The sequence below is a fragment of the Megascapheus bottae genome, chromosome 1, assembly GCF_031878675.1.
Source record: "Megascapheus bottae isolate mThoBot1 chromosome 1, mThoBot2.hap1, whole genome shotgun sequence".
Lineage (NCBI taxonomy): Eukaryota > Metazoa > Chordata > Mammalia > Rodentia > Geomyidae > Megascapheus > Megascapheus bottae.
The window spans coordinates 7,233,091-7,260,624 of record NC_143509.1 but is presented as its reverse complement, the minus strand read 5'-3'; the positions used below and the strand labels follow the sequence as shown (position 1 = coordinate 7,260,624).

General features: G+C 39.9%; 2 pseudogenes; one reads left to right on the top strand and one right to left on the bottom strand.

Annotated features, from left to right (window-relative positions):
- The first annotated feature begins 357 nt into the window (after nucleotides 1–357).
- Nucleotides 358–6,128, top strand: LOC150068230 (calbindin pseudogene; annotated as a pseudogene).
- An 11-nt stretch (nucleotides 6,129–6,139) lies between these two features.
- LOC150068229 (olfactory receptor 7E24-like) overlaps nucleotides 6,140–27,534 on the bottom strand; it is a 61,918-nt pseudogene continuing 40,523 nt past the window's right edge.

Here is a 27,534-nt window from a genome sequence, read left to right as displayed (position 1 = left end):
CTTGAGCTGATTCAAAGCTTTGGAAGTGTAGCAGGCTATAAAATCAACCCTCAAAAATCAACTGCCTGCCTTTATGCCAACAGTGAGAGGAACGAGGCAATAATCAGGAAAGAAACTCCTTTCACAATAGCCTCAAAGAAAATAAAGTACCTAGGAATTAGCTTAACTAAGAATGTAAAGGACCTTTTTGATGAAAACTTTAAAACCCTAAAAAAGGAAATTAAAGCAGAACTAAGGAAATGGAAAACCTCCCGTGCTCCTGGATTGGAAGAATCAACATTGTGAAAATGACAATCTTGCCAAGAGCTATCTACAAATTCAATGCAATATTCATCAAAACCTCCCTTGCCATAATCCCTCATCACAACCTCACAGTTTTTCAACATCTGACTCCACTTTGATGCTGACAGAAGTGTTTTCCCGGAAAGAAAACAACTACACAACTTGATCCAGGAGCTCTTGCAGGCACTGAAGAAGGCTGGATTGGAATTATCACCTGAGGAGAAAACTTTTCTGAATGGCTATGGAGGTGAAAACTTGTGTGGATCAATTTGATAAAACAGGAATTGTGGAGTGGGTTCATGTGTTACCCACAGAAGAGAATTTCCTGTTGCTCTTCCAGTGCCAGCAACTGAAGTCCTATGAGAAATTAATGAAGACTTGGATTCTTCATAGAAACTGAGGAGATGAAGAGCTTTCCAAAGAACCTGCTACAAAAAGGAAACAGTTGCTGACACAGAACTAGCTGAGTACACAGAGCTAATGCTAGAAGTGGTTCAAATGATGATGGTAAGATAGAACTGACTGACATGGCCAGGTTTCTACCATTATAAGTGGATTTTCTTAAATTTCAGGGAGTCAAAATATGTGTGAGACAGAGCAACAAGGCTTTTGACTTCTATAACCAATTCTCTAAGCAGGATCACAATGAATACACAGATGAAAATGAACTGGAGGCTTTACTGAAAGATCTCTGTGATAGGAATAAACAGAATCTGTATATTAATAATATTGCAACGTTCAAGAAGGTCATAATTGGTCAGGAGTTTGGCCTAGTGGTAGAGTGCTTGCCTGGCATGCATGAAGACCTAGATTCGATTCCACAGTACCACATACATAGAAAAAGCCGGAAGTGGTGCTGTGGTTCAAGTGGTAGAGCTCTAGCCTGGAGAAAGTCCAAGGACAGTTCTCAAGCCCTAAGTTAAAGCCTGGGATTGGCAAAAAAATGGCTTTGTCAAGAAGCTGTATCCATATTTGTGTGTATGTGTGTGTGTGTGTATAGTTACTTACATATACTTGTTTTCATATGTATATATATGTATATACAAATATACTTATTTCCATATATTCAGTTGGAAATTAATATTTTTCCAAGTAATTCATCAGAATTAATCTCTAAAAGTCTAACTTCTGATGTGTAAATGCACATTTGTCACTGAATGAGACAATAATCATGACAAATCCATCATTCTTAGGCAATCCTCTGACTATTCCATAAACTATTTCAAAGCTACATTCCCAGCTATTAAGAGAAATGACCTTTTATATCTAAAATATCACAGTATCAATACATCAATAAAGAATCATTTGTAGCTTTTTCAGGAATTAGCTTTTTTTTTCAGGCATTAGCAGGAACCCTAGATAGTTTGCTAATCGTTTGATATCCAATGGTTGCCTCAAGTCGATTTGGTATCAAGGGATGACAACAGCAGAGGAGCCAAAAAAATCTGTCTTACTTGACACTGACATTTCTGACATATCTACTGTCAGCAAGCATGATGTTTTTTTCATTTTCTAAACCATTTCATAGGTGTCAAATTATACTAATTCTCATAAACTGCTGTCTTATGTCATGTCTTGTATGTCATCTCCAATTAAATTTATGATGGAAAAGATCCTAGTGTCTGGTTTTCACAGTTTCTGGACTTTCTTTCTGTGTAGAACTGTTCATTTCCACCGTGGTTGTCTGCAACCTCTGAAAACATTTCTTTCTAGTTCATAACAACTATACTTTTTGCCAGTCCTAAGACTTGAACTCAGGGCATGGGCACAGTCTCTGAGCTGCTTTTGGTCAAGGCTAGCACTCTACCAAGTGAGCCACAGCAACACTTCTGGCTTTTTCTGAATAGTTTGTTGGATGTAAGAGTCTCATGGACCTTCCTGCCTGGGCTGGCTTTGAACCGTGATCCTGAGGTCTCAGCCTCCTAAGTAGCTAGGATTACAGCCTCCAGCACCTGACTAACAATCCTATTTTTTACTATATAACTAAATTTGAATGCAAAATTCAGAGCATCCTGGTGACTGAATGTTCTATCACCAATACTTTAGTGGATTCTCTATTTCACACTGAGATTGGCATGCAAGATAGCTCTATTTCTATCTTATCTAACCAAAGATTCCCAAACTTCCCTTGGCCCACATCTAAGTGACAGTTCCTCTAGCTCCAAATGGAGCTAAAATATCCTATCCTGGTTGTAGTTGAGTTGTAATGGTTGATGGCTGTAAGTCCTTTGATTGAGAAGCAGGGAACAATGACAAATGTCTGTGAACTGTATCATTACTGCCAGAGTTAATGATGAATATTCCATTTTTATTGTTATAAAAAATAAGAAAAAATGTGAAAAGTTTCACAAGAGACCTCTGAAGTCTCTAGGGACCCCACAGACAGGAAGGGAGTCCCCAGTCCTTGTCAGTATGCCTCCACCACAAACTACAGCTGGTTAACTTTTCCTGAAGGCTTCGGAATGGTGGATGGAGTTAGTCAATTGGCAGAGGGCTTCCAGCTTGGAGATCAAGGGACCAGGGGAACGGGAGGAGGAGAGAGTAGAGAGAAGGAGACTGCCTGTCCTGGTCTACCATATCTTAGAACTCAGGAGCCACAACTTCAAATAGGGCAAGATTTAGCTTTGTTTTGTTTAATTCTATTTTATTGTCAGGGTAATGTATAGAGGCGTTGCAGCTACATGCACAAGGTAGTGGGTACAGTACTTCTCAAACATTGTTACCTCTTCCCATGTTTTTCTCCCACTTTCACTCCCCCCACACCCTCCCAAGTTGTAAAGTTCATTTCCAGAATATTGTCTATGAATATTGCCATTACACTAGGTCACAAAGGATGACTATCCTTTGTCTCATCATCTTGTTTTTCCCCTTCCTTTCCCTGATTCAAACAAACAAATAAACGTATATACAATATACCAGGTAACAAAGTCAGATACAGAAACAGCAGGGGAGAAATCATAAGGAGGGGGTAAAAAGAAAGAAAATAAATAACTTCATATAGTACATTAAAAACAACCACAAAGATAAACCTCATGTTTCCCTATCTTAGAGTTCACTTAGTCTCATCCCATATGGCCATATGAACACAGCTTTTGAGCTACTGTGATCCTCTGCTAGGAAAAATCCCCTACATATATACTAATTATTACAAATGACGGAAGCCATGGAGTCTGTTTCTGTGGATCTGGCTTACTTCACTTACTATGATTTTTTTCCCAAGTCTTTCTATTTCCTTACAAATGGGATGCTGTCATTCTTTCTGATGGCAGCAAAAAATTCCATTGTGTATAAATACGTTCATCTGCTGAGGGACATCTGGGTTGGTTCCATATCTTTGCTATGGTAAATAGTGCTGCAATGAACATTTTGTGCTGGTAGCTTTGGTATGCCCTTGTTTATGGACATTTGTGTTAATGCCCAGGAGTTAGATTGCTGGGTTATAAGGGAGACCTATGTTTAGTCTTTTGAGGAACTGCCATACTGCTTTCCATAGTGGTTAAACGAGTTTGCACTCCCACCAACAGTGTAGTAGTGATCCCTCTTGGCCACATTCCCGCCAGAATCTTTTGTTAGTAGATTTCTTGATCATGGCCATTCTGACTGGAGTGAGGTGGAATCTTAGAGTTGTTTTGATTTGCATTTCTTTTATGACCAGAGATGTTGAGCACTTCTTCATGTGTCTATAGGCCATTTTTATTTCTTCTTCAGGGAAGACTCTCTTTAAGTCTTTAGCCCACATTTTAATGGGAAGTTTGTTTCTTTGAGAGATTCAATTTTTTCAGCTGTAGATATATTTTATTTTTTAAATAAATATTTTTTATTATTTATTCATTCATTCCTATGTATTTTTTTTTGCTAGTCGTGGGCTTGAGCTCAAGGCATGAGCACTGTCCTTGGACTTTCTCAAGGTTAGAGCTCTACCACTTGAGCCTCAGCACCATTTCTGGCTTTTTTCTATGTATGTGGTACCGACGAATCGAACGCGGGTCTTCATGCATGCTAGGCAAGCACTCTACCACTAGGCCAAACTCCCAGCCCCTGTAGATACATTTTAGATATGAGTCCCTTCTCTGTTGTATGGCTAGTGTAGATCTTCTCCCATTCTGTGAGCTTTCTATTTAACTTACTAGCTATGTCCTTGGCCATACAGAAGCTCTGCAGTTTAATTCAGTGTCATTTGTCCAAACTTTCTTTAAGTTGTTGTGATTCTGGGTCTTTATGAAGAAAGTTTCCACCTGTGCTAAGGAGCCCTAGAGTTTCTCCTATCCTTCTTGTAAAATTTTCAGGGTATCTGCTTATACCACCAGGTCTTTGATCTATGTGGAAATAATTCTGGTGTAGGGTTACATATAAGAATCTAACTTTAGTTTCCTACAAGTGTCTAATCAATTCTGCTAGTGCCATTTGTTGAAGAGGCTGTCTTTCTTCCATTCTATTTTTTTTGGTTCCGTTATTGAACAGCATGTGGCTATAAGCCTGTGGGTTAATTTCTGGGTAGTTCTATTCCACTGGTCCTCACTCAGGCTTGTTCTTGTGCCAGTACCAAGCGGGTTTTTATTGCTATAGCTCTGTAATAAAGTCTGAAGTTTTGTACTGATATTCTCCCAATGCTATTCTTTCTACTAAGGATTGTTTTTGCTAATCTAGATCTTTTATTATTCCATATGAATTTGTGATTGCTTCCTCTCCTTCATTAAAGAATGACATTGGGATACCGGTGGCATTGCATTTAATTTGTAGATAGCCTTTGGCAGGGTTGTCAGAGCCCTGTTTCATCTTGTGACCTTCACATGGCAACCTCTGGTGCCATCCATTTATATCATCCTTAGTGACAATTGTACGGATCTTTGTAACTTATTTTTGTGCTTCATTTTCTTTTAAACTCCTTTTCTGCACATAAGTTTGCAAACAACTCAACAGAAAATGACTCCATCCCTGGGATTTATATTTCATTATTTTGGTGGTGGTGGTGGTCATGAGTCTTAAACTCTGGGCCTGGGCACTGTCCCTGAGCTCTTCAGCTCAAAATTAGTGCTCTACCACTTAAGACACAGCACCACTTCCATGGCATTTTATAATCTAGAGTCCTAGATGAAATCACAGCCCTGAAGGCATGGAGAAGAAGATCCGACACATGTTTTACCACTTGTGTTATTTACCTTGATGCCATACTGCAGATGCAGAGCTAGAGGGCAGAGCAGGCTCTCTCAAGGACAGGGGAGGAGGCTGGTGATGCATCCCGGTGCCATCCAGGTAACAAGAATCCACAGAAACTGAAGATCCATTTATACACCTGCCTGACACGGCAGGCTCAGTCTCCAGCTAAATTGACAGCTCTGTGAATGCTGCAGAAATGTCCCCTGTGGCTCTGATGCTGCTTCTCCTCCAGCTTCTGCTCTGTGTCAGTTCCTCTGAAGATGACAGATAGTTTGATCCAGACAAATGTTGGCACAAACCAAGGGAGATATAGTCGATTGCTGGCTCTCCCCATCCCAACCCCTACCCCTTTATACTTTGGAATTCGAATGAGACAAGAATGACTCTTCCCTGAATCAACAAGGCCCTCCTGTAAGTGATTTCATGGTTTCTTTTTATCATTATCTATTTGGTTATCAATAAGAGGACAGGAGAGTTTGGATGTTCTCTGGATCTTCTTACACTGCATTTACCACAACAGCTCTCCTTTTATTTCAGGTTTTTCTGATGACATGTTTTCCTCCCAAGAGGCAGACAACTTTCTGTCTTGTCCTCCATTCCACTCTCCTTCCCAAGACTGTCCCAGCATTCGAGGTGTATTATATATAGCCTTCTGTATTGACTGCTGGGATATTTTCCTACCTGCGTAGGAATTACTTTTCTAGAGTCTTCCACTGTAGAGTTTCCTTATGGTGGCTTTAATATCTTTGTTCCTCAGGTTGTAGATGAAGGGGTTCAACATAGGGGTGACCACAGTGTACATCACCGAGGCCACTTTCCCCTCTTTGAAAAAATGGAATACAACTGACTCCAGATACATACCAACAGCTCTTCCATAAAATAGACAGACGACTGACAGGTGAGCCCCACATGTAGAGGAAGCTTTGGACTTCCCCCCAGATGATGTGATTTGCAAAATAGAGGATGTTATCTTACAGTAAGAAAGTAGGCTTCCTGAAATGGGTAGAAAGCCAAATAGGGCAGCAACCAAATAGGTGAGTAGGCTTTTGGCAACAGTGTCAGAACAGTCCAGATGAAGGATCTGTGCAGGCTCACAACAGAAGCCTGAAATTTCTACTTGTTTGATGTAAGTAAACTGGAACACGAACAAATTATGCAACTGGGAGTCCAAGAGACTAACACAAAATGAGGCCAGAACCAGAAAGATACAGAACCGAGGGGGGGTTCATGAGGACAGAGTAATATAAGGGGTGACAGATGGCCACGTACCTGTTGTAGGCCATCACTGTCAGAAGCATGTCATCCATGCAGTCAAAAATGATAACAAGACACATCTGTGTATAATAAGATCTATTATACAAAAAAATTGATAAATCAAAAAGTTGGTTCTTTGAAAGATTCAACAAAATTGACAGACCCTTGGCAAGATTAATCAAAAAAAGGAAAGGGGTGACTCAAATAAACAAGATTAAAGACCCCAAGGGAACAATCACAACTGATTCCCAAGAAATCCAGTCCATAATGAATAGGTACTACTAGGGCCTATATTGAAAGAAACAAGAAAAACTAGTAGAAATGAATAACTTCTTAAATAAATATAGGCTACCCACACTGAACAACAATGAGGTAAACAAATTGAACAGACCAATTTCTTACAAGGAAATTGTGGAAGCAATCAGGGAAATGCCAACCAAAAAAGCCCAGGTCTAGATGGTTTCACTGTGGAATTCTACAAGACATTTAAAGATGAAATATCACCTATACTTTTGAAGCTCTTCCGAGAAATAGAAACAGAAGGAGCAATACCAAATTCATTTTATGAAACTAATATTACTCTCATCCCCAAACCAGGGAAAGACCCAACAAAAACAAGAAAACTACAGACCTATCTCTCTAATGAACACAGATGCAAAACTCCTCAATAAAATTTAAGGGTAAGAATCATACGATAATTTCTCTGCATGCGGAGAAGACATTTGACAAAATACAACATCCATTCATATTGAAAGCTCTAGAAAAAATAGGAATAAGAGGTACATTCCTCAAAATAGTGAAACCCATATATGAAAAACCTACAGCCAGTATTATACTAAATGGTGAAAGACTGGAACCATTCACCTTAAAATCAGGAACTAGACAGGGATGTACACTCTCTCCATTTCTCTTCAATATAGTGCTGGAACGCTTAGCCAGAGCAATAAGACAAGAAAAGGACATCAAAGGGATCCACATAGGGAAAGAAGAAATTAAACTATCCTTATTCACAGACGACATGATCCTCTACTTGAGTGACCCAACAAACTCCACTCCCAAACTACTAGAATTAATAAACCACTTTAGCAAAGTGGCAGGATACAAAATCAACTTTCAGAAGTCAGTAGCCTTCTTGTACACCAACAATACACAAACAGAAGGCCAAATCAAGAAAATGATCCCATTCACAATAGCCCCCAAAAGAATAAAATACTTAGGAATATACTTAACCAAAGAAGTAAAGGAATTATTCAATGAAAATTATAAAAGCCTAATGAAAGAAATTAAAGAGGACACTAGGAAACGGAAAGACATCCCATGCTCATGGCTAGGGAGAATCAACATAGTGAAAATGGCTATACTGCCAAAACTGACACGCAAATTCAATGCAATCCCCATCAAAATAACAAAGACATTCTTTATGGAAATTGAAGTTATAATGCAAAGATTCATATGGAACAAGAAAAGACCTAGAATAGCCAAAAAATTCTAGGCAAAAAGAGCAAAGCTGGTGGTATTACAATACCAGATTTCAAACTCTACTATAGAGCCATAGTAACAAAAACTGCTTGGTACTGGCAAAAAACAGACCAGAAGATCAGTGGAACAGAATAGAAGACCCAGAAATAGAACCATATCCCTATAGGCAACTTGTATTTGACAAAGGAGCCAAAGATATACAATGGAACAAACACAGTTTATTCAATTACTGGTGCTGGAAAAACTGGGCAGCCACATGCAGAAAACTAAAAATTGACCCTAGCCTTTCGCCATGCACAAGCATTAAATCAAAGTGGATCAAAGACCTCTATGTCAGACTGGAAACCATGAAATTGCTACATGATAATGTAGGAGAGACACTGGAACTAATAGGCACAGGCAACAGATTCCTGAACAGAATCCCAGGGTCACAACAGAGTGGAGAGAGACTCGATAAATGGGACTACCTAAAAATAAAAAGTTTCTGTACAGATAAAAACATAGTTGCAAAAGTAGAGAGACAGCCAACCAACTGGGAAAAGATATTCACCAACAATATATCTGACAAATGCATAATATCCAGTATCTACAGGGAACTCAAGAAACTAATCCCCAAGCCTGGATAGATTTTGAATATAATCCTAGTTACTCAGAAGGCTGCGATGTGAGGATCATCATTTGAAACCATGATTATCCTATCTCCAATTAACTACTTAAAAGCAGGAGAGCCATGGCTCAAGTGGTAGAGTGCTATCCCTTAATGACAAAACTCAGCAAACAATGCCCAGGCCCTGAATTAAAGTCTTAGGAACAACAAGAGATGGGGGGGGGGGAATAAATATCCACCAAAGGATTTGAGCTCTGCTGTAGGCACAGTTTGTATATGACATTTGCATCTTTCATTTCTGTATTTATTTTAATAGCCCACATTCTTTCATACCCATTTACATTTTAGCAAATACATTCAAGAAAATATGGCTGTGTCAAGTATACATGCCTTTGACATTAATTACTACCAGTAAAATGTATCTCCACAAGCTTTTCTGTTTTGCACACTGAAAGGGCAGTCACTTTTTAAGACTTTCTTTATTCCAGTTTACTTTATATTGTCAGTCTATTCCCTCATCTAATCCTTCATCATTGGCTGAATGTCATTGGCATTTTGGTAATGCCAATATCTAATTTTCATACATAGTTTTATTCATTTCATCTCTTCTTTGTTTTTTCTTCCTTTCGGTTAGTTTGGAAATATGTTTATTAACCTTCTGTATATTTTCCAATGGCCAACTTTGGGTGTCCTCCTTTGTATTATTCTTTTTTATTAATTTTCACTCTGAACTTTATTACTTCAATCTACTTCTCAATTTGAAGATATGGTTGTGCTTATGCTTGTTTCAGGGATTAAGATGTGTCTTTACCTGTTGATTTGAAATATTTCTATTTTTAATGTAAGCACTCAGCTGTAAATATTTCTCTTTCCTGTATTCCAATAGTCCTAGTGTTTTATTTGGTTCTATGATTTTTTGGTGGATCATGGGGCTTGAACTCAGCCTGGGCACAGTCCCTGAGTTCTTCAGCTTAAGGCTACCCACCTACCGTTGAGCAAATCACCACTTCCCATTTTCTAGAGGTTAATTGGAGATAAGAATCTCAGGTCCTTTTGTGCCTGGGTGGGCTTTGAACCTTGATCCTCAGATCTTAGCTAGGATTACAGACATGAGCCACCTGCCTGGCTTGGTTCTATGATTTCCTTAATTGCGTCTGTGATTTCTTCATTGACTCACTAACTATTCAAAAGTGTATTGTCCTTGGGCCAGGAGTTTGGCCTAGTGGTAGAGTGTATGCACGAAGACCTGGGTTCAATTCCTTGGTACCACATACATAGAAAAAAGCCAGAAGTGGTGCTGAGACTCAAGTGGTAGAGCTCTAGCCTTGAGTAAGTCCAAGGACAGTCTCAGGCCAGGAGCTCAAGCCCAGGACAGGCAAAAAAATATGATGGTCTCTCAACCCTTGAGGTTAAGCACGACTAGGGTTCAGGTAGCTAAATGAAATGCCTTACTAAATAGTTCAACAGATGATGATAATGATGGTGATAACTATATTTTTATTTAATAAATTCCTACACAATGTGGGTATTATCCATTCTGCTATTTTCCCCCAGCTGAGTACACTAAAAACTGAGCACCATTAGAAATCCAGTCTGCTCAGTTTATAACTCTGAGCTGATGATGAAAAATAGCTTTGAACTACAAGCCTATATATTGAGTTCTCCATGAATTATATATATATATGTATATATATACATATATATATATTGCCTTGTCCTAGAGCTTGAACTCAGGGCATGGACACTGTCCCTGAGCTTCTTTTATTCAACTCTAGTACTTTAACATTTGAGCCACAGCTCTGCTTCTAACTACTTTGGTAATACATTGGAGAGAAGAATCTCATGGACTCCTCAGTTGATGAGTGGATCAACAAGATGTGGTATTTATACACAATGGAATTCTATGCTGCTGTCAGAAAGAATTACATCGCCCCATTTGTAAGGAAATGGAAAGACTTAGAAAAAATCATATTAATTGAAGTAATCCAGACTCAAAGAAACATAGGCTCAATGGTTTCCCTCATTTGTCATAATCAGTAGAAACCTTGGACTCTCCTAGCAGAGATCTACAAGAGAACAAAACCTAGATATGTAAGGCCATGACACTAAATGAAAGACCTCCAGGATACAGAAACAAAAGCCACATAATGAGTGATTGTTGTCCTGAATGTACTGTTATCTCTCATCTCTTTTGCTGTCCCTTAGCTATCTCATATTGTTACAGTATTTCACCTGGTTGTCTGATATATTGTACATATGTGTATTTGGTTATTTGAAGTCAGATAGGGAAGGGGGGAAACCAAGATGGGGGCGGGGCTGGGGGAAGGGAAATGGGGACCAAGACATGAGAAAGAGTATCAATGTATGTGAAGTAATGCACTTTCTATCTGGTGAATATAATGTAACCCTTCTATTAATTACAATAAAAATATACGAAAAAAAAGAATCTCATATACTTTTCTGCCTGAACTTTGAATGTTGATTCTCACATCTCAGCCTCCTGAGTAGCTATGACTACTGACAAGGGTACCTGGCTCCTAGTTATCATTTTTTAATAATGACAGATTTCCCTACTATATGTTACTATGAACTAAATTCTGATTTAGAACATTCGACTCTGTGTGGTACAGGATTTCAGTCAAATGCTCTGGGTACCACATACTTCTGAGAAGCAATCTAAATACAACACATTTGCTGGCATACTGAAGATCACACAAGTTTAATTAGTGAATTCTAGGAAAACATTTATTTTTTGCTAGTCGTGGGGCTTGAACTCAGGGCCTGGGCACTGTCCTTGGACTATTCTCAAAGCTAGAGCAATACCACTTGAGCCACAACACCACTTCCAGCTTTTTTTCTATGTATGTGGTACCGAGGAATTGAACCCAGGTCTTCATGCATGCTGGGAAGCACTCTACCACTAGGCAAAACTTCCAGCCAATGAACACCTTTTATGTATTCCTGCACTAGAGCTTAAATTTAGAGCCTCGTGCTCTCACTTGTCTTTCTTGCTCAAAGCAAGGACTTTATCACTTCAGCCACAACTCCACTTCTGGTTTTTTACTCATTAATTAAAGATAAAAGTCTCATGGATTTTTCTGCCCAAGCTGACCTTAAATCAAGATACTCAAATCTCAGCCTCCGGAGTAGCTAGGATTACAGGTGTAAACCACCAGCACCTGGAATGAATGCACATGGAAAAGCTAGTTATTGCCAGGCACTAGTGGCTCACATCTATAATTCTAGTTATTCAGAAGGGTGAGATTTGAGGACTGCAGTTCAAACCCAGCCTGGACAGGAAATTCCATGATATTCTTATCTCCAAATAACCACTGAGAAATGGAATTGGAGCTGTGGCACAAGTGGTAGAATGCCCACTTGGACAAAGCCCAGCCCCTGAGTGCTGGCACAAATAAAAAAAAAGAAGCTAGTTGTCTACAGCAATAGGATGGACCATTGAGAGTGAACTATTACGGGAATTGTTTGTGATACAATTTTATATAATCATTGAATGACATTGGAGTTATAAATATATTGCACTCAGTTTGGCCTTGAGATATCTGAAGCTCACAGAGGAACTGAGTGGCTCAAATTCTCAAACTTTAGAACCAATCTAAGCTGAGTGCCAGGAGCTCATGCTGTAATCCTAGCTTCTCCAGAGGCTGAGATCTAAGGACTGAAATTCAAACCTAGCCCAAACAAGAAAATCTATGAGACTCTTCTCTCCAATTAACCACCAAAGCTCTGAAAACAGAGCTGTGTCTCAAGTGGTAGGTCTCTAGGCTTGAGTAAAATAACACAAGGAGAGCATTGCGGTCCTGAAAGCAAGCCCCAGGTCCAGCAAAAAAGAAAAAAAGGTATATATGAGTAAAATTCTGTTCATGAATCTTACATTCATTCTATCACCTGTAAAAACTATCGTATGTACAGAGTTCACTCCACTTTTTGTTTAGATGGGAACAATACCATTTTCCTATTTAACATGACGTTTCCCTACATATTAAGTGGAAAACAGAAGTAAAAAGAAGCAAAACTTTAGTTAATACACACTGAAATTGTTGGTAATTAGCCCCAGATAGCACTCATTTAGATACCTGAATGCAGGTGTAAAGCTAAAACAAGCTTCATTTTCCATATGCCAGTCCTGGAGCTTGAACTTGGGGTCTGGGTGCTATCCCTGAGCTTTTTCACTCAAGGATACCAATTGAGCCACACCTCCACTTCCTGCTTTTGGTAGTTCTTTGGCTATAAGAATCTTACAAACTTTTTTGCCCCAGCTGCCTTCAAAACATGATCCACAGATTTCCTGAGTAGCCTCCTGACAAAAGGAATAGCAAGAAGCTGAAACATGTTTTGTCAGGGTGGGGGAGGTCAAGGTTAGGCAAATAAATGGAAGCAGTCATAATTGCAAGGTACAGATGTGAAAATGGAACCAGGTAACCTGAGGGGATGCCATAGAGTTGGCAGAGATGGAAGAAAAAACTGGAAGTGGTGGCATGGGAAGAGATGCTTTGTTCTCATACACTGACTTGTTGAAGTCAAGATCTTTGGACATCCTCTTAAGGCTAAAAATACTACTACTAATAATATACAATGCATGATATGTAATGCTACATAATAATAGAGGATTGTATATATTTGTTATTGATTAATCTATATCCTATATCTATATCTAATATAATTGATTACATTTCTTTTGATGAAAGCAGGGTATCTGTATATTTTTTAATTCTCTCTATATAGGCTTTTCTGCTGTCTTCCTCTTTTGTGCTTCCCACTGGTTTTCCTCTCTTTCTTTCCCCACAGAATAGACTTTCCTGTTTTCTTTTGGTTTGTTTGTTTATTTATTTTTGTTTTTGAGCGGGCCCTGGGCTTAAACTCAGAGCCTGTGCTGTGTCCCTGAGCTTTTCTGCTCAAGGCTAGTGTTTAGCACTTGAACCACACCTCCATTTTCTTTTCTTTCTTTCTTTCCTTTTTAAGTGGGAAAAAGTTGTACATTTATAATTAGCCAGCTGGATGCAGTTTAGATGATTTCAATTTTGTTGGCAACATCTAAAGCATCATAATCAGGAACCAGTCGCACATATGTCTTCTCTCTGTCAGATCTGATCAGGGTATTGACCTTAGCCACATCAAAGTCACAGAGCTTCTCGCAGTCTGCTTGATTTGATGCTTGTTGGCCTTGACACCCACAGTGAACACAAATGTGTTATTGTTTTCTATCGTCTTCACGGATGACTCAGTGGTCAAGGACACCTGATAGTTGCATACAATTATTTTCCTCAGAGCACTCTTCCAGGGATATTTGTGCGGTCTCCCCAGCAGCCTGAAAGTGGGTTAAGTGTGTACCTTCTTTTTTTGTGGCTTGGACACCTTTCAGCACTGCCTTCTTGCCTTCAATGCCTTTTCCTTCCTTGGCTTCAGCTTTAGAAAGGGCAGGAGCTCCCTTCTTCATGTTCAGTGCCACCTTGGTGAAAAGGAGATCCATTTTCTTTCCTGTCTTTACTGATTCTTCTCGTTCATAGAGACATCTTGTCCTGACTCTTCCTTGAAAAGACAACATGCTAAGCCCCAATGGCTCACATTTATATTCATACCTGGTAAATAACATATAATACATCATGCATGATTTATAGAATATAATGTATAATGTATATAATATATGCAGTATAACACAGAGTGTATATTATATGATCTATGGTATGCATTACATAGAAATTTATAGTCTATAGATATAATGTATAATGTTCTATATCATATCTGTATTAAAAGTAATGAAATTATTTTAATATAAAATGTTAATAAAATTGCATTTATCACATACAAATGATTCTGTTATATAATTTATGTTTTATAATATAAATATAAAAAAGTATATGATCTAATTATAACATGCACTATATATTCCATACATAACATAGTGCTTTAAATGCTAAAATAAATATAAAGAAAATAAAGCTGAACAGAACCACGCCAGCGAACGGCGGAAGCAGCGGAACCCAGACGCGGAACCAGAACAGCAAGCAGGGGAACCCAGACGTAGAACACAGGTGGCGGCGGAGACCCGAGGGGAGTGAAAGACTCCCCACCACCATGGAGCACCCGCAGACGAACGCAGAGGCGTGAGTAATACAGCGCGTCCCCAAACACATCGGGAAAGCGGAGCGGGTGCCAAGCAATAGAACTTAACTCAGACCCCAACACCCTGCCCGAGAAAGACTGGCGGGAGCAGGGGGGCAAGGAATTTAGAATCCTGTCCCTCCCCTCAACAGCCCCCTCCCTCAGGCCATTGACTGGAGATTGACAGGTGGGCTACTCATAAGAGCCAGCACCCCACCAAGGGAGGCAGGGCTGCCCCAACTCCCACCCGCCCAACGGGCTCAACCCCCAGCCCTCTGACTGGAGAATGACAAGCGGGCAGACCCTAAGACTCAGCACCCCACCAGGGGAGGCAGAGCTGTCCCAGCTCCCACCCAACCACCAGGCTCCTCTCCCAGGCCACTGGATCTGGAGAGTGGAGTACTTTGGGACCCTACCTTACAAAAGTGGGTAGGGGGTGTGGGTAAATAGGAGCCAGCATCTGCCCCCCCTCAATTCTCGAGCGGGGCATCCTCCAGCTGGGAATCCTGAGCAAGACACCACCGAGGCCCCCCCCCCACAGTCACAGACTCTGACAAAGCAGTGGAAACACAGCAGGAATCTGAAGGGCCAACCAGCAGCCAAGCTCCCCTTCTGAGAACCAAAAAGGCGCGGCTCCACCCTTGGAGCCCATGTCCCCAGCTGGGCCCCGCCCCTGGGAACAGAGGGGCCTCCTTCTGGTCCTGCAGAGAGCTCCTGAAACTCTCAATCCCCAGACCCTTGGCTTGGGGCCGCCCCTGGAAGCAGCACAGGAAAACGTCCGCCAACCACGCTAAGTCAGAAGCTTGCAGATCAAACGCATGGTCCCCTGTGAGGCCACTGGCTGGGCTAAGAGGTAGTCGCGCAGCAACACATAAGTTTTATTCTAACACTTTCCAAACATTGTACTCAAATACTCTACCTACTTACCCCCTGACCTCTCTCATTCTATTTTTCTATCTCTGGACCTCTGCTCCTCTTTCAACCCTTATACTGCATGGATCTACACTTGATGGCTGTTGAGCAACATTGTATATCTAGGTGTTTAATCATTCTCTAGGCTCAGAGGGACTTAAAGACAATAGAGATTGGATTGAGAGGCTCATTGTTTTGGATATAAATCACTTATCAGTGAATAATTAGACTAGTCGGTAACTGCACAAAAAGAAAGAGTGATAACACCAATCAAAACTTGTGAACATCTAGAGTCTGCCAGCTACAGAGGCTTGGTTGGTTATATCTGAAAAACTATAATCGTGTTTAGTATTAATCTTGCTCCCATTTTCAAATGGGCAGAACAAGAAACTCAAGAAAAATGTCAAATCAAGAAACAACATCTCCCACCTCCCCCACCCAATGTAAACAGCCAGTGGAACATTCATTGGCAAACCTAGAGGAGAGTCTTCCAAGTGCTGTACAAATGCAATTAATAAACATCATTAATGAAAAATGTGAAAATATAAATAAAGAGATAAGGGAGGAAGCCATAGCTGAACAAGAGGAAACCATAAACAAGGTGATAAGTAAAAAAGAAGAAGCCATAAAGGAAGCCATAATAAAGGCTGTTCAAAGAAAGATGGATGAATTCATAGAATCCACAAATAAAAAGGTGACCGAACTCCATCAAATGTTCAAAGAAAATAAACCTACTGAGCTAACCACTCAAATGGAAATCAAGGAGCTAAAGAAATCCATACATGATCTAAAAGAAGAGATGCAAGGCATCAAAAATGAGCAATTGGTAGCAAGGGAGATGAAAAATAAAGTAGATAGCTTTGATAGCAGGTTAGACAATGCAGAGGAGAGAATTTCCGGGGCTGAAGATAATTTAGTTATTATAGAGAAAGAACAGAAAATGAGTCAATCCAAATCTAGGAAAAATGAGAGAGCGCTTCAGGAGATCCAAGATACAATTAGTAAGCCTAATTTAAGGCTAACTGGTATTGAGGAGGGTCTGGAGAAAGAGGTCAATGGTATTGGAAATATACTTCAGGGAATCATCTCAGAGAATTTCCCAAATATCCAGAAGGGCAGACCCATCCAGATACAAGAAGCTTTTAGAACCCCAAAAAGACCTGACCAGAAAAGAACATCTCACCGCCACATCGTAATGCGAACTGGATCAGTAGAAAACAAACAAAGGATCCTAAAGGCAGCCAGGGAAAAGGGTTCAGTAACCTATGAAGGAAAACCAAACAGAATAACCCCAGATTACTCAGCAAAGACCATGCAAGCAAGAAGTGACTGGAAGTATATATGTCATGCCCTTAAGTCAAATAACTACCAACCAAGAATCCTGTACCCAGCTAAGCTCTCATTCATAACTGAGGGAACAATAAAAACATTCCATTCCAGGGAAAAGCTGCAACAAAATGTCGCAACAAAACCAACACTACAGAGAATTCTGAAAGATGTTCTATACATAGAAAACCAAAATAAAGGCAATATAGGGAAAGAAATGGCACCTAAACAGCATACCACCTAAGGACCACAAGAACTGTCAAGACACAGGCCCAAATAAAAGCTTTTAAAAATGGTAGGCCCTAATAAATATCTCTCAATCCTAACTCTCAATATCAATGGACTCAACTCTCCAATTAAACGGCATAGGCTGTCTAGTTGGATCAAAAAGCAAGAGCCATCGTTCTGCAGTCTTCAAGAGACACATCTTACCCAAAAACACAAGCATCTTTTGAAAGTGAGAGGTTGGAATAAACTCATCAAGCTAACGGCCCCCATAAACAGGCTGGAGTTGCCATCCTCATATCAGAGAAAATAGACTTCAAACCAAAATTAGTAAGAAAAGACAAAGAAGGTTACTACATATTACTAAAGGGATCTTTCCTCCAGGAAGACATAACGATCCTAAATATTTACACACCCAATCCCGGAGCTCCAAAGTTCATCAAGCAAACTTTACTTACACTGAAACCATACATAGATCGAAATACAGTGATTGTCGCTGACTTTAACACACCACTTTCACCTATGTACAGATCAACAAGGCAAAAACTCAACAGAAAAACCTTAGAACTGAACAACTATATAGACCAACTAGATTAACAGACATCTGCAGAATATTCCACTCAGCAACAACACAATATACGTTTTTCTCAGCAGCACATGGAACATTTTCCAAAATAGATCACATCTTAGGCCATAAAACAAACCTGGACAGATTCAGAAACACAGAAATTATTCCATTCACACTCTCAAACCACAAAGGCATCAAATTAGAACTGAACACACATCTCCACCAACGAAAACCCGGTAACTCATGGAGACTGAACAACACATTGTTGAATCACCAACGGGTCATTGAAGAGATCAGAACAGAAATCCAACAGTTTATGAAATTTAACAGTAAGGAGCACACAAAATACCAACTCCTTTGGGACACAGCAAAGGCAGTACTCAGAGGAAAATTTATAGCGCTGAGTGCCTACAACAACAAGTTGGAAAAATTGCAAACCAACAAGTTAATGTCTCACCTTAAGCTCCTGGAAAAAGAGCAACAAACCAACCCTAATCCCAGTAGAAGAAAGCAAATAATTAAAATCAAAGCAGAATTAAATGATTTGGAATCCAAAAAAACTATAGAAATAATCAACAAAACAAGGAGTTGGTTCTTTGAAAGAATTAACAAAATTGGCAAGCCATTAGCAAATCTTACCAAAAAAAGAAGAGAGCATATCGAAATAAACAAAATCGCAGATGAAAATGGTAATATCACGACAGAAATTACCAAGATACAGAATATCATGAGGGAATACTTCTCAAACCTTTATGCCAACAAATTCGAGAACCTAAATGAAATGGATGAATTCCTAGCCCATATTAACATAACCACACTGAACCAAGAAGAGCTAAGCCAACTCAGTAGGCCTATTTCAAGCTCTGAAATACAAATGGCAATTAGAGAACTTCCACCTAAGAAAAGCCCAGGGCCAGGCGGGTTCACAGCTGAATTCTATAAGGTCTTCAAAGCAGAGCTCACACCAATAATCCTCAAGCTCTTCAACGAAATTGAAAATGAAGGTTCCTTACTAAACTCATTCTATGAAGCCAGTATAACCCTCATCCCCAAACCAGACAGAGATTCATCAAAGAAAGAGAACTATAGACCTATATCTTTGATGAACAACGATGCAAAACTTCTCAACAAAATACTGGCCAACCGTCTACAACAACTCATCAAAAAAATTATACACTATGATCAAACTGGATTCATCACAGGGAGGCAAAGCTGGTTCAACATACGCAAATCAATTAATATAATTCAACACATCAACAGGAGCAAGGACAAAAATCACAAGATTGTCTCAATAGACGCGGAAAAGGCATTTGACAAGATCCAACACCCCTTTATGTTAAAAGCTCTGGAGAAACTAGGAATCCATGGAACATTCCTCAATGTAATTAAGGCTGTGTATGAGAAACCTACTGCTAGTATTACATTTAATGTTGAAAATCTAAAGCCATTCCCTCTAAAATCAGGAATGAGACAAGGATGCCCACTCTCTCCACTACTCTTTAACACAGTACTAGAATTCCTAGCCAGTGCAATAAGGCAAGAAGCAAGCATAAAGGGGATCCAAGTAGGGAAAGAGGAAATAAAACTATCCCTCTTTGCAGATGACATGATTCTGTATTTAAAGAATCCTATAGACTCTACTCCCAAGCTCCTTGAGCTGATTCAAACTTTGGAAGAGTAGCAGGCTATAAAATCAACCCTCAAAAATCAACTACCTGTCTACAAATTCAATGCAATACCCATCAACATCCCAATGTCATTCTTTAATGAAATAGAAGAGGCAATCCAAAATTTCATATGGAATAATAAAAGACCCCGTTTAGCAAAAACACTTCTTAGCAGAAAGAACAGCGCTGGAGGAATTTCAATTCCAAACTTTAGACTCTATTACAGAACTATAATTCTCAAAACAGCTTGGTACTGGCACAGCAACAGGCCTGAAGACCAATGGAATAGAACTGAGGACCCAGATATTAAACCACAGACCTATGGCCACCTAATCTTTGACAAGGGAGCCAAAAAAATAGAATGGAAGAAAGACAGCCTCTTCAACAAGTTGTGCTGGCAGAACTGGTTAAGCACCTGCAGAAAACTAAAGTTGGATCCTTCTTTGTCACCTTGCACTAGAATTAACTCCAAATGGATCAAAGACCTGGAGGTAAAAGCTGACACACGGAAAACTCTACAGGAAGGAATAGGAGAAACACTAGGCCTCCTTGGCACATGTTGAAACTTTCTTAATAAGGACCAAGAATCACAACAAATCAGAGAAAGGCTGGATAAGTGGGACTGCATTAAACTGCAGAGCTTTTGTATGGCAAACGACATAGCTTGTAAACTAATCAGGCAGCCTACAGAGTGGGAGAAGATCTTCACCAACCAAACAATCGACAAAGGCCTCATATCTAAAATATATCAACAACTCAAAAAATTGAATCACTCCAACACTAACCTCCAAAGTAACAACCATCCCATTAAAAAATGGGCCAAAGACTTAAAGAGAGTCTTCTCTGAAGAAGAAACAAAAATGGCCTGTAGACCCATGAAGAAATGCTCAACATCTCTGGTCATAAAAGAAATGCAAATCGAAACAACTCTAAGATTCCACCTTACTCCAGATAGAATGGCCAGGATCAGGAAAACGAATGACAACAGATGCTGGAGGGGATGTGGCCAGGAGGAATCACTACTACACTGTTGGTGGGAGTGCAAACTCGTTCAACCACTACGGAAAGCAGTGTGGCAGTGCCTCAAAAGGCTAAACATAGAACTCCTCTATTACCCAGCAATTCCACTACTTGGCATTTACCCAACCACCCAGAAACAAGGACATACTAAACCCACTAGCACAACAATGTTCATTGCAGCACTATTCACCATAGCAAAGATATGGAACCAACCTACATGTCCCTCAGTTGAGGAGTGGATCAACAAGTTGTGGCATTTGTACACAATGGAATTCTATGCTGCTGTCAGAAAGAATGACATCGCCCCATTTGTTAGGAAATGGAAAGACTTAGAAAAAATCATATTAAGTGAAGTAAGCCAGACTCAAAGGAACTTAGGCTCAATGGTTTCCCTCATTCGTCATAACCAGTAGAAACCTTAGGCTCTACTAGCAGAGATTTGCAATAGAGCAAAATCTTGATACATAAGGACATATAATGTGAAGCTAATTGAAAGGACCTCCAGGATAGTGAAACAAAAGCCATATAATGAATGATTGTTGCCCTTAATGTACTATGTTGTCTCTCATCTCCTTTGCTGTCCATTGGTTATCTCGTATTGTTATAGTATCTTACTTTGTTATCTGATTTATTGAATTTATGTGTATTTGGATATTTGGAATTTGATAGGGAAGGGGGGAAAACCATGACCGGTGGGGAGTGTGGGTGGGGAGGGATACGGGTACCAAGATATATGAAAGGGTATCAATGTATGTGAAATAATGCACCTTCTATCTGGCAAATATCATGTAACCCTTTTACTAATTACAATAAAAAATTAGGAAAAAAAAAGAAAATAAAGCTGAGTAGAATGGTAAGACCACCTTATATTGGGGATTTGGGGTTGTTGTATTGTTTTGTTCTGTTTTTTTTGTTGTATTGTTTTGTTCTGTTTTGTTTTTTGTCAGTCCTGGGTCTTGAATTCAGGGCACGGGTATCCTCCTTGAGCTTTCTCAAGGCTAGCACTGTACCACTTGTGCCACAGCACCACTTCCAGTTTTTATCTGTGTATGTGAACCAAGGAATCGAACCCAGGGCTTTGTGCATGCTAGGCCAGCACTCTACCACTTGGCCATACTCCTGGCCCCATCTTATATTATTAAAGAAAATATAAGAAAAAAAATCATGAGCCCGGGAAGAAAAGTCCATGAGGCTTATCCCCAAATAACCACCAGAAAACTGGAAGCAGTGCTGTGACTCAAAGTGGTAGAGTGCTAGCCTTGCACAAAAAAGCTCAGGAACAGTACCCAGGCTGTGAGTTCAAGCCCCACAACTGACCAATTTCTCCCAGCAATTTAAATGTGCATCACTCTTAAGATATAAATATGCATTAACAAACAAAAAATAAATAAATATGCATTAAGTGTTCAGGTAAATATATCTACTTCAGTACAATAGAAATCAAAATTTACATCTCATTTTTTTGCCAGTCCTCAGCTTGAACTCAAGGCCTGAACCCTGTCATTGGACTTTCTCAATGCTAGAGCTCTACCACCTGAGCCTCAGTACCACTTCTGAATTTTTTCTATGGATGTGGTACCGGGAATCAATTCTGGGTCTTTGTGCATGCTAGGCAAGCACTCTATCACTAGGCCAAACTCCCAGCTATTGTCTGTAATTTTTAATGTCACCAGCAGTTGCCAATGTGCATGAGAAGGGAGAAGCATGCATGCAGACACTCAAATGGAAAAGATCAAGATGCCCCTTTAAAATGATAAATAATTGGGGCCAGGGCACAGACTAATGGTAGAGTACTCACCTAGCATACATGGAGACCTGGGTTCAATTCCTCAGTACCAAATACACAGAAAAAGCTGGAAATAGCGCTGTGGCTCAAGTGGCAGACCATTAGCCTTGAATGTCCAAAGACTGTGACAAAGCCCTGAGTTCAAGTCCCAGGATTGGCAAATATGTATCTATGACATACAACCCCTCAGCCTAATTTTAATTATGTTCTAAAATGTGCCAGTGATTAATAGAGATTCACTTCTTGAATATTTATTTGTTAAATATGTCATTTGAAATATGATGTAAAAATCAATGTTAATAAACTCTAATAAAAAATAAGATAAATAATTAGATTTTCATATGAGGAATAACATTCCACTGAACATAGAAACATTAAGAAATGGTGGTTTTAAAAAAATGCAGTGTTAATTGAATACTATGCTGCTGTCAGAAAGAATGACATCACCCCATTTGTAAGGAAATGGAAAGACTTAGAAAAAATCATATTAAGTGAAGTAAGCCAGACTCAAAGGAACATAGGCCCAAAAGTCTCCCTCATTTGTCATAATCAGTAGGAGCCTAGGGCTCTCTTAGCAGGGATTTAAAATAGAACAAAATCTAGAGACATTAGGCCAAATAGTACAACACTAAATGTAAGGACCTCCAAGATAAGGAAACAAAAGCAATATAATGAGTGATTGTTGTCCTTGATGTACTATGTTATCTCTCATCTCTTTTACTGTCCCTTGGTTATCTCATATTGTTACAATACTTCACCTTGTTATCTGATATATCTTATATATGCTTAATTGCTTATGTGAAATAGGAGAGGGAAGGGGGGAAATCAAGTTGTGAGTGGGGAGAGGGGAGGGAAATGGGAAACAGGACATGAGAAAGGGTATCAATATTTGTGAAGTAATGCACCTTCTGTTTGATGAATACAATGTAACCCTTCTATTAATTACAATAAAAAATATACGGAAAAAGTGCAGTGTTCCCAAAAGAAAAAAATGCAGACTATTTTTAATGAATTCCAAAATGAACACATCATTCTTTCTTCAGATGTACACATGAGCATTTGGAAGGAGCTAGAGAGCCCTGAAATCTGAAAAGGGCAGTCCTCTGTGGGTCTCCCATTGTTCATTAAAGTTATTCATGCTAACAAACCCCTTAGAGCCACACGTTCCGAAATTCAACCATGCAGAAATGACTTTAAGAGCTCATTAAAAATCTGAGTCTGACTCCAGGAGTTTCAGACTTAAAAGATCTGTGAAAGGAGCCAGGAATTCTCGTGTTTAATAAGCACCCAGGGAGGCTGGTTTTGCTAATTTGGAGAAGATACTTTAGAAACTTTGGACCTTTATTGGGTCCCTATTGCTTCCATTTAATTTTCATTTACTTCTAAATAAGCTCTTGCAATTATAAGACACATCACCTTCGGACTGCATCATAGAACCCTGTCTGACACGTCTCCTTTCCCCCGGTAACTTTTTCCAAGAAAAAAAACAAGAAAGCTCAAGGAGATATCCCCCTTAGGTAATCCCTAAGCGGTAAGAGTCCCCATGTTTTCTTTGGGGATATTTCCAAGACCTTGAGAAAAGAATTTTCAGAGCAACTCCTTCATTTAATTGTTCTTTACTTTAACGGGGAGACAGAATAAATGTCTTGCCAGCCACCTATCTCTAAAGACAGATACATTTGTTTTCTCTATTTTTTTCTTTATATACTATATTTGATCATTTTTAGTTAATATGATCAGTGCCCTGGAGATTTTTAATCGCCTTTCTCATTCTAAACAAGAAGTTTCCCATGACTGTTTATCAAACTTCACTAATTGCTGTCTCCCATTAAAAGATTTTAATTTCAGGCTGAGTGCCAATGGCTCACGCCTGTCATCCTAGCTACTGAGGAAGCTAAGATCTGAGGATGGCAGTTCAAAGCCAGCCCAGGAAGGAAATCCCATGAGACTCTTTTCTCCAATTTAGCCACCAAAAAACAAACAAACAAAACAAAAACTGAAAATGGAGATCTAGCACAACTGGCAGAGCAAAATAGCTCAAGGTGCCCAATCCCTGAGTTCAAGCCTCAGGACTGGCACAAAATTTTTTTTAAAGATTTCAATTTCAGGGGCCGGGAGATTGGCCTAGTTGTTAAAGTGCTTGCCTAGCAAGCATGAAGACCCAGGTTCGATTCCTCAGTACCACATATAGATAAAAGCCGGAAGTGGTGCTGAGGCTCAAGTGGTAGAGCTCTAGCCTTGAGAAAGTCCAAGGACAGTGCTCAGGCCCTGAGCTCAAGCCCAGGACTGGCAAAAAAAATTAATTTCAAAATAGAAGTTTCTCCCTGAGTGACATATTAGTGTTACAGGAAGTCTCAACAGCCTTGACTTTCAGGATCCCATTTGTACCAAAAATGAACTGTATGAAAAATAACCCATCATCACCATCTTACAATGAGCAACCACAGTTCCTCTGGCTCTGCTACTGAGCCATCAAGCATATTGAGGACTAGAAATGTCTTTAAAGACTTTGGCGGTGCAGCTTACACAGGTGCTAGCATCCTGGAAGCAGAAAGACAAAATGTGAATGAATTTGAGGAATGAAGAATCCGTGCAGAAAGTAGAATATAAAGTAAAAGCAAATCCCCCCCCGTGCCAAAAATGAGGCAATACCCCCAAAGCAACCATACAGCAATGCATGTGTTTCATGTTATGCACATTATGGGGGTGCAGTGTGTGTGTGTGTGTGTGGGTGTGTGTGTGTGTTTGTGTGTGTGTTCCAATCCTGAAGCTTGAACTCAGGACCTGTGTGCTGTCCTTGAACATTTTTGCTCAAGGCTAGAGCTCTAAAACTTGAGACATGTCTCTCTTTCTTTTGCTGGCTAACTGGAGATGAGAGTCGTATGGACTCTCCTCTCCTGGGCTGGCTTCCATCTGTGAAGCTCAGATCTCAGCATTTTTGAGTAGCAGGTTACAGACATAAACCACCACTCGTGCTTAGATAAAGGAATACTTTTTATTGTTTTATTTTACCAGTCCTGGCGCTTGAACTCAGAGCTTATCTTGAGCTTTCTCAAGGCTAAAGCTCTACCACTTGACCCAAAGCACCACTTCTGGCTTTTTCTATGTATCTGGTACAGAGAATCAAACCTGGGTCTTTGTGCATGCTAGGCAGGCACTCTACCACTAGGCCAAACTCCAGGACGCTTTTTTATTGTTTATGGACATAATTTATCAATGTATGATTCATCTCTCAAGTAATTCACCCCTTTGAATAATACCCTATTGTATAAATATTTCTTGTTTTGCCTATCTAGTCATCAGTTAATGGACATTTTGGATTATTTCCAATTTGAGGCTATTATACTTCTGCTATCGATCAATCCTTGAGGGCTAGACATTCTCTAAAGTCTTGGCTTCTTTTTGAATGGATGAATAGTGAATGTAAGGATCAAGTTCTTAAATTTCTCTCTCTCTCTCTCTCTCTCTCTCTCTCTCTCTCTCTCTCTCTCTATCTATCTCTCTTTCTTTTTTGTGTGGGTCATGGAGCCTAGGCTCTGTCCCTGTGCTCGTTTTGCTCAAGGATATCACTTTCCATTTGAGCCACAGTGCCACTTCCAGTTTTCTAGTGGTTAATTGGGCATAAGAGACTCACAGACTTTCCTGCTTGGGCTGGCTTTGAACCATTATCCCCAGATCTCAGCCTCCTGAGTAGGTAGAATTGCAGTCATGAGCCACTGTTGCAAAGTAATATTTCTTGACCTGGTTCAAAATTATTACAGAGGCCCTTGACAACAGCAAGCACAACTGTTCACTGAGCCTTGGACAGAAGATCCATACAGAATGGGTAGTCAAGATCGCTTTGAGTTCCCACTTCAGACCCAAGTGGGAATGCATTTAATAGCATCAAAAATGACTTAGTCAGACACCAGTATTCACACCTGTAATGCTAGCTATCCAGGAAGCTGAGATCTGAAGATCATGTTTTAATGTCAGCCCAGGCAGAAAAGTCTGTGAGATTCTTATCTCCAATTAACTACCATAAGTCTGAAAGTAGGGCTATGGTTCACGTGACAGAGTGCTAGCCTTGAGAAAAAAAACCCTCAGGAATAGTGCCCATTCCCTGAGTCCAAGCCCCAAGGCCTGCACAAAATACAAAATCCTTCAATTACATTTGACCACTTTATAGGCAAATATAGATGATAAGGAACAAATAAACAATTGATAAAGTTCCATGAATGTCAAGAAGGGTGAGCTAAACACTAAGTAGGAAAACAGATTTTAGCAAAAATAAGTTTAATGGGAAGGTTGCTAGTTGGGGCGAGGGCAGGTGGATGAATCAAAAAAGAACAAAGGGGCTGGGAGTTTGTTTTAGTGGTAGAGTGCTAGCATGCATGAAGACCCAAGTTTGACTCCTCAACACAACATACATAGAAAAGCCAGAAATGGTGCTGTGGCTCAAGTGGTAGAGCTCTAGCCTTGAGGAAAAAGCCCAAGGGGACAGTACTCAGACCCTGAGTTCAAGCCCCAAGGCTGGCAAAAAAGAACAACAGACAATGTGTATCTGTGATAACAGAAGTGGGAAACCTCAAATTAATCTTTTCTGGGGGGAATAGTCAAGATGTGAAGAATGATGGTAGAGGTAGCGGTGATGAAGAACTGGGCAGGTCAAATTTAACACTAAGTAGAAATGAGTACCAGTGGTTTAACACCTGTAATCTCAGCTACTCAGAAGGCTGAGATATGAAGATCAAGGTTCAAAGCTAGCCTGGGCAAGAAGAGACTCTTATTTCCAACTAGGCAGCCAAAAGCCAGAAGTGGTGTTGTGGTACAAGAGGTTTGTGACTTCAGGAGAGCACTGAATCTTAGATGAGTGAACAAACCCCTATCTTGCAAGGAACGAGGGTTCACACCTGTAATCCTAGCTACTCAGTAGTCATAGATATGAGGATGCAGGCCTGGAGAAGCACAGGTTTGGCATAGGATGATAAGCATAAGAAGCCAAAAATAAATACCTTGGACAGTGCACCAAAGGTAGTGAATGTCATTGGAGTAGTCTGACCCCCAGCTTAAATAAAGCACACTTGATGTCCCTGTTCCTCAGGCTGTAGATGAAGGGCTTCAAATAGGGTGACCACATCATACAGCACCA